At 40.0% G+C, this 7,635-nt stretch overlaps 1 long non-coding RNA gene across 3 annotated transcripts; it reads left to right on the top strand.

Moving 5' to 3' along the window:
• Positions 1 to 541: 541 nt before the first annotated feature.
• On the top strand, positions 542 to 7,367 carry LOC106026381 (uncharacterized). Of its 3 annotated transcripts, XR_001200003.3 has the most exons (5): positions 542 to 833; positions 2,145 to 2,223; positions 4,247 to 4,370; positions 6,133 to 6,281; positions 6,624 to 7,367. It is a non-coding gene; the product is annotated as an uncharacterized LOC106026381 (long non-coding RNA). The 3 variants fall into 3 exon arrangements; XR_001200002.3 differs by lacking the exon at positions 2,145 to 2,223; XR_001200004.3 differs by lacking the exons at positions 542 to 833; positions 2,145 to 2,223 and adding an exon at positions 3,581 to 3,714.
• The last annotated feature ends 268 nt before the right edge of the window (positions 7,368 to 7,635 follow it).

Below are 7,635 nucleotides of genomic sequence, written 5' to 3'. Positions count from 1 at the left end.
TCCAGAATTTGAAACAGTTCTATCACAAGCATTTTGGATAAAAGATACCTCACCTAATTATGAAAATACGATTTGGGTGTATAAATTAACTACATGATTGTAAGTCTCTATGTCAGCAGGAATACTTCTAGCAGTGTTAGTTTATGAAAGACAGGGTAGAAGTAGCTGACATATATTGGGAGTTACCATCATATCAGCTGCTATGCTAAATATGTATTTTCTTGTTAAATTCCCCAGCAATTTTTGAGAAACTTCTATTATTATTACTATTGCTATTGTTACTGTATGAAACAGCTAGGACTCAAGGAGGGTTAGTAACTTGAAGTCTTTTTAAAAAATAGTTGAACTGGAAGGCCCCAGAGCAGAGATGGTGAAACTTTTAGGGCTTTCAGGGATGCAAACAGCTTTCTGGGCTCCTGTGCTCAAGGTTCATCACTGCCTCAGGCTCTCCAAGTCTGTGCTCTTCACCATGAAGTTATTCTTAGTACTCTAAAGCTTCCTAGTAACCCGACTCCCTGTTAGTCAGTTTTAGCTAGCGTTCCTGGGGAGGACTCAGTGAAGCAAAGTGTGCCAGCGCAATCTGAACACCGTACAGCCCTGCTGATTTCCTTAGCTATCTAATCTTGTTCAGTGACTGCCAATGTCAATGACTTACAAAAGAAAATACATAGTTCCCCAGGTTAAGGAATGAGCAGCACCAAAAGGAGAAATATTTGTAAACATTAGAATAGGAGCACTGTTTTGAGAAAAGTACGTGGAATGAAATAGAATTACAGGAACCCGTGGAAAGCAGGACTTCACAGAGACGGCAGCCTTTGAGGAAGATCTGACTGGTAAGTAGAATGTTGCCCATAGATATCACAGAAGACAGATGGACTTTCCAGGAAGCCAGTTATTTTAGTTTCACAAGGGGTCAAGTGGTAGCTAACGGGGGTGGTGATAATGTTGGGGGTTGGGTGAAATATGGCTGGATAGGCAGGTAAGATGTATAAAGAAGTATCCATTTCATGCTTATTCGAGAAGGGGTCAAATGCAAAACTGGCCACAACAGATTTAGGATCAGATTTACATACTGTCAGTGAGGAAGGCTGCTGGGGTGGTGCATGAATTTGAGGAAGAAAGATTCGATGTGTGGAGAGGGATGCTGTGGGTATCTAGGGCTAAGGACGGCATTGTGGAGGGGGGAATGATGATGTTGGATTCAGTTACACAGGCTGAAAATGCCCAGGAGTGGTCTTTAATTGGTGTATTGAGAGAAATCTAGGGTGCTCTGCATGTGTGAGACATAGGAAGAAATATCTGGTGTATGAGTAGACACCTTTGATGTGTCATTTACTCAAATTTTAATGGTCCTTTTATTTGTGTACGTTCTGAATACTAATATGAGCTCTCTGAGGGTCAGGGCTGTTTTGTCTGCAAAACATACTGAGCATCCTCTGAATGATGGGCACTCAGTCATTACTTGTTGAATGGATACAGAGGTCTGAACACAAGAATGGGCTTTCGGGAATATGAAGCTTTGAGAATGATCAAGTAGGTTCCTTTGTGTATTGTAATGCCAGAACAAGGAACAGCGGAATTAACTGAGGCTCTTTTAATAAAGGCATCATTTACAAAGGGGTGTGTGTGATCAAGGGCGCTGGGCTGGACGATTACTGTCTGTACACTTAAACCTGATGGGGGAAAAGGGAGCAATAGCTTCACTAGAGTTTATGTGAGCTGGAGCCACGGAAGAGGGTGGTCTGGCAGGAGATGAGAGCTCCTAGCAGAAGCGAGGCCCTGAAGCAGGGAGAGAAGGAGAGAGCAGAGAACTGGCCCCTCTGTCCTACCCTTGAATCTCCTACTGAACACTCCTACTGGCCAATTCTGGAACAATCAATTGGAGATGGTGGGGAGAATAAGTGAGGCAGAAGTGTATGGGGTCACTTTGCCAACGAAGCAAGCTCAAAGTCAGGTCCAGAAACAGATTTACAAGCAAGGCACACAATATAGTGAACTACAGGCAAGGGGCGAGGTTATTGGTATATGGTGAGACTTTGCCTAGATACCAAAGATTTTTTTTTTTGGTAATGGGATTAATGACAGAACCCAGGGATCCTCTACTATTGAGCTCCTTCCCCAGGCCTTTTTCTTTTTCTTTTGAGACATTGTGTGGCTAAGCTGTCCAGGCTGGCCTAGAGTCACATCCTCCTGCTTCAGTTTCCCGAGGAACCGGGAGTACAGGTGAGCACTCCATCTCCAGCTCCATCTCAGTTTATTCCCAAGCGCTGAGGACCATTTACCCTAGCGTTTGCTTATCCAGGCACCCTCTGGAACACATTCCCATTGCCGATCTGTGTCATTTGGATCACAGAAGTCCCTTCCGAGCACATCCATGGAGTACTACCCTTCATATTCTTGTATTTCTAACTATGTCAGCTATGAACCAAGATTAGGACAACCCTTACAGGTTGCTGACTTGGAACATAAGTATTTCTTCCTAGGAACAATTTTCCTCTCAGAACACATTCCAATTTTTTCCCTCTGTGCTTAGATATGCTTGAGCCAAACAACTACGGTTTACCTAGTATATGTCCTGGGCAAGGAGGACTAGATCTGGCTATTGGCACCAAACCAGTCCACTCTGGCATGGGATCAGTACTCTTCAAAGAACTGTACGTCTACACATTGTGTCCGTTTTTAAAGCTCTGGGTGGTATAAGAAACCAGGACTTAAAAACAGGACATCACAACGTGTCCACCCTGTGGCTGATGATGACTGAATTGATGTTGGTGGTCATTCAGCTTCTGCATCCTAGAGACAGCACGTGTTTGTTGAGGTCCTTCTCTCTCTTGGCCACTGGTCTTGGGAGAAAGCCTCCTTCTCTAGATTTCTTCTCCCTTCTCAATTGTTTGCTGTTTCAGAGTTTTCCCTGATAACAGTCTTTGCAATAAGACAGTTCTTGGGAGGTGATTATCCTAATGCAGATAACCACCCTCATTCTGGTAAGTATGTAGTTCTGGTAAGTAACTGTGTAGTTACTTACCACTGAGGAGAAATGTCTTGATCCTCTTTCCTGTTGATTAGAGCCACAGCCAACTTATTTTATATGTGTACACACACACACACACACACACACACATAATATGTATATATATTTGTCTTTTTGAGACAAGGGTTTCACTATGCAATTCAGGATAGCCTAGAACTCACTTTGGACTCAGGATGGCCTCAGATTCACAGAGATCCCTTCTGCTTCAGCCTCCAGAGTTCTGGGATTACAAGTGTGTGCCATCATGCCTGGCTCCAATGTGTGTGTGTGTGTGTGTGTGTGTGTGTATATATATATATATATATATATTTAATGTGACTAAACTACACATTCACAATGGTAAAATAGAAGATGAAAGAATACATATTCATTAGTGTATATTTATATATATACTTTATATATAAAAATATCTGTAGTAAATATATTTGTATATCAATTACTATTAAATTACCAAAATAATTATAATTTATCTTGAGTCGTAGCTCATTCTTTTCTCAAGATCTTATCTCAGAAAACAGGAAGGGCAATGAAATTCAGTCACACTGAGTTTAGGGTGAGTCTGATTTGTTTTTCTCTATGCTGCATTTAGGTAGTGTTTGATTGACTACCTATCCTATCAAGGGAAGATGCCATTAGATTTCAGTCTTCAAAAGGCACGATCCCACTTTTTCACAGACACCAAGGTTCGCATCACTTTTTGACTTTGTAACAATAGGAGATTATCATTTTCAGGTCTGATGGCTTCTCATGTGAGGTAATGTAACTAAGTCAGTGGATCTGATCTCACCCTACATCCATAGTTGGGCTATTTGACTGTGGAGTTGTCACACATGGATTTGTTTCTGGTGAATTCTCTCATTCCTCTCCCAGGACCAAAATGTAATTGTACCAAAATATGATTCACCCAGACAATTGTAGCATTCTTATCACGTTGAAGGTTAGCCAGTGTTTTAAGGATATTGTGATCAACTTCTATGCATCTGGGAAAAATGCAGACACACAGCTGTAACAGTTTCAGTTGACACTTATAACTGCGGTGTTACTACGCTTAAGATCTATGTGTTACAGACTTGAGCGTCAGTCTGTGGTGCCTTGGGGTGATGGTGGAAGCTTGAGGAAGTGGGACCACGTGGAGGAAGTTATGGTACTGAGGTGCCAGAAAGGATTTCCAGAAAGGATTATTGAGGCCATGCACCCTTTCTATCTCCTGTTTAGCTTTCTGGGTGTCATAAAGTGAGTAGCTTTGCTCCTCCGTCGTGCACTTCCCACTGGGATGCTCTGCCTTGCCAAGGCCCAAAGCAATGAGGCCACACAGTCATGAACTACAACTCCTGACGCAGTGAGTCAAAATAAATCTTTCCTTCTTAGAAGTCCATATCTGAGGCATTTTGTTACAGGTACAAAAAGCTCACTAACACAGAGACATTGCCAAAATATCTTCTTGCAGAAAGATGCAAATGTTGATGTAAGCTACATTAGCCTTGTTAAAATGTGACGAGTTATATAATTTCTATCAAGTATTCTTAGTTAAACAGGGAATCAAGTCAAGTTCACATTTGCCATCTTTCTTTGTCTTTCAATCAAGTCAGATTTTTCAGTATCTAAATTCCTCCAAAATACTAATGGGTTTCAATCTTATTTTGATTTTTAAAATTCAGATGTGAAAGGCATTTGTATCATTGGGCTCTTCAAAAATGTATTTTAGCTCATTTAGAATGGCTATACAGTTACCCCCAAATTTGGGAAGAATTTCTGTATCATGATTGGCAAGCAGTCCAATAAAATGGGCACTTGCAGGCACTACCACAGCTGTTCAAAGCCTCACTACCAACATTTCCATCACCCAGCCATTTGAGTAACCATGAGTAACCATGTGTTACTCATAAGTAAAACCTCTCCAGTAAAGGGGACACTTTTTCAGCATATATTGTACTAACATCTGTAACACCTACACATTTTGCATACTATCTAAAAACCCAATATACTATCAGAACTCTTATTAAAATTATTTCTTCTTGTAACACTACCTAAAGCTAATCTTACCAATGAGGGGTGCATGAATACACTGCAATATTCTCATTTATAGTACTAAGCTTGTTCATATAGTGATGAATTCTTTTAGAGTATATGAAATTGAGAGCTTTATATGATCCACCTCTCCGGCTACTGGATATGTATCCCAAAGAAAGTGAAATCAGTGCATCCAAAAGATATCTGCACTCCTGTGTGTTTTACAATACTATCTACAGCAGCCAAGATATGGCTCAACCAAGGTGTCCAACAGTGGATGAGTGCATGAAAGCATAAAAAAGTGACATATATGATGTATCATTTATTAAAGGCTTTATTTTTTCTATTTCTATACTGATAAAGTATAACATTGTGAGAAAAAATTCTCTAGTTCTGTTTCAATACTAATATTTTATTTAAGATATAGAATAGGTTTTTAGCTCCTGAAATGGTGAGTCAAAATAAACCTGGGGATGATAATAAACAACAAACCACCTTTTACAGATATACCAGCTCAAATGCTGATCAGCCAGGATAAGTATTTGTGCTTTCTCTGATCACGGCCCACACAAGTAGGACGAGATTTTGAATGAGACAGCCTGAATTCTCACCTGCAAAGTAACCTGGCCTCGGGATAGAAAAGTTTACTTTTAAAATTGTCTTAAGGCAGGACGGTCAATTCTTAATGGGTGTATTTTCTGTATTCACAAGTTATCTTTTGGTTGTAATTGTGTAATTCTCAAGGAAACATAAACAATGATGGCTTTACTGGAGTTGGTTTTCTCATTTCAACTGAGAGCAGAGTTACTCTTGAGGAGGCTGTGTTTGCTTCTTTATATCTGCAGGGACCAGTTCTAGGATCCCCTACAGACACCAAAATTTGCACATACTCAAGTGTCTTATATAAAATGAGTTGGTATTTTCATTAACCTACATAATCCTCTTACATGCATTAAATCATTTCTACATGACTCATAATACCTAAGACAAGGTAAATACTTGTTTTAATAAGGCAGAAAGTCTGTACCTGTTCAATACAAGTACAATGTTCTCTCTGAATACTTTTAACTTGTAATTTATTGATTCCACAGAAACAGAATCCACATATCCAGTGGTCCAACTGTACAGAAAAGAGAAGACCTTTATTCTAACATCATAACTCACAGGAGTGTCTCTGAACTTCTAGTCAGGAAGCCAAGCCAAAGAGCAACTGGTGGGAGGTAAAGCAGTGCTGGACTAGGTAAGTCTCTGATTTTTCACACAAGAAGCCAGGCAAAATTGGCACAGCTCGCCGAGAACATAGTAGTAATTCCCAGAAAGGAGTATTATTACCACAGATGTTACTGCAAGGGAATCAAAAGAACACATCTAATTTGGGAGTATAGAGTCCTTGTTTCTGTTGCTGATTCTATCATTTGAAGCTTTCAAAGCTGAAAGCTTTCATGATTAAGCACATATTATTCTCTTGGAAGATATTTCTTGTTTGGCAGATAAGATAATGGAACGGATCCACTGTTTGTCAAGAGGAGTTACTATGTCATTAAAAACCCTTTAACACAATGTTTTCTTTCTTCTTTTCCAGGCTGGTTGAGAAGATTTGAATGCAGAAGAACAGATATAACAATAACAGCACAAAACCTAAATTGCCCATGGAAAAAGCTTAAACCAAGTCAGAAATTTCCATTTGCCAAATGCTCTTCAGGCAATCTCAGTGTAATTCAGAACAGGCATTCAGGAGCTGCAGATGTGTGTGCGTCCAAATGGTCTTTGTCTTGGATGTACACATCCAGTTTCTTTCTGAATGTGGTTTCAGAAGTTGCCTCTATTACCACAAAGGAAAACACAGAAACTTAATTGCAAAATTTATATGATTTAAATGTTTTTTTCTTATTACTTCTGGAAAACTCATGTCATTCAACTGCAAAAGAAATCCTTTGGTATGCTGTTCTTCAAAATTTGGGGATAATTCCATAAGGGCCTTTGCAGTGCTATATGAGTTTGTTCAATACTCAGGGCTCTGAATTCATGGAAATGCTTTGACATACCACTCTTCTTCAGAATGGATATGAAACAGTCCTACTTTTGCTAATTAGTACGACAAAGTCTTAACATCCACCAGATGGGAGATACCCCTGAATAGCTGTGAAAACTGCTCAGTGCAGACAGCTATAGCTCCCAAGACATCTGCTCTTTCAAATACCGCAGGGACTGCAGTGTCCCTTAATGAATTTACAGTTCAGGAGACACATAAATGAAGGAAGCCATAAGAGATTTCTGGGGACTTTTATGGATGTTAATAAAAGTTTATCTTTGTTATTGATCAAAACATGTGCTTTGAGACCTTCATTGACCATCTCTGCCCCAGGCACACATAAGTGCTACGTTTCCACTGCTCCTTAACCTGTGTCCTCTTCAGACAAGGGAACTGGAAATGGAGCGCTGCCCACTCACAGGTGGTCTAGAAAGGGAAATCACCCTTTAATCCTGCACTCTGAGTAGGAGAGAGGATCATGGTGGAGATTTAGGCTGGCTGGATAGAGGTCTGGCTGCCTCATTTAATTAATGTATGTGTAATTGTCATCATCACTTTTCTG

The sequence above is a fragment of the Cavia porcellus genome, unplaced genomic scaffold (genome assembly GCF_034190915.1).
Source record: "Cavia porcellus strain 051 isolate PalLab524CR breed Dunkin Hartley unplaced genomic scaffold, mCavPor4.1 scaffold_11, whole genome shotgun sequence".
Taxonomy (NCBI): domain Eukaryota; kingdom Metazoa; phylum Chordata; class Mammalia; order Rodentia; family Caviidae; genus Cavia; species Cavia porcellus.
Note: the sequence above shows the minus strand (reverse complement) of the source record. Positions and strands in the feature narration are given on the sequence as shown.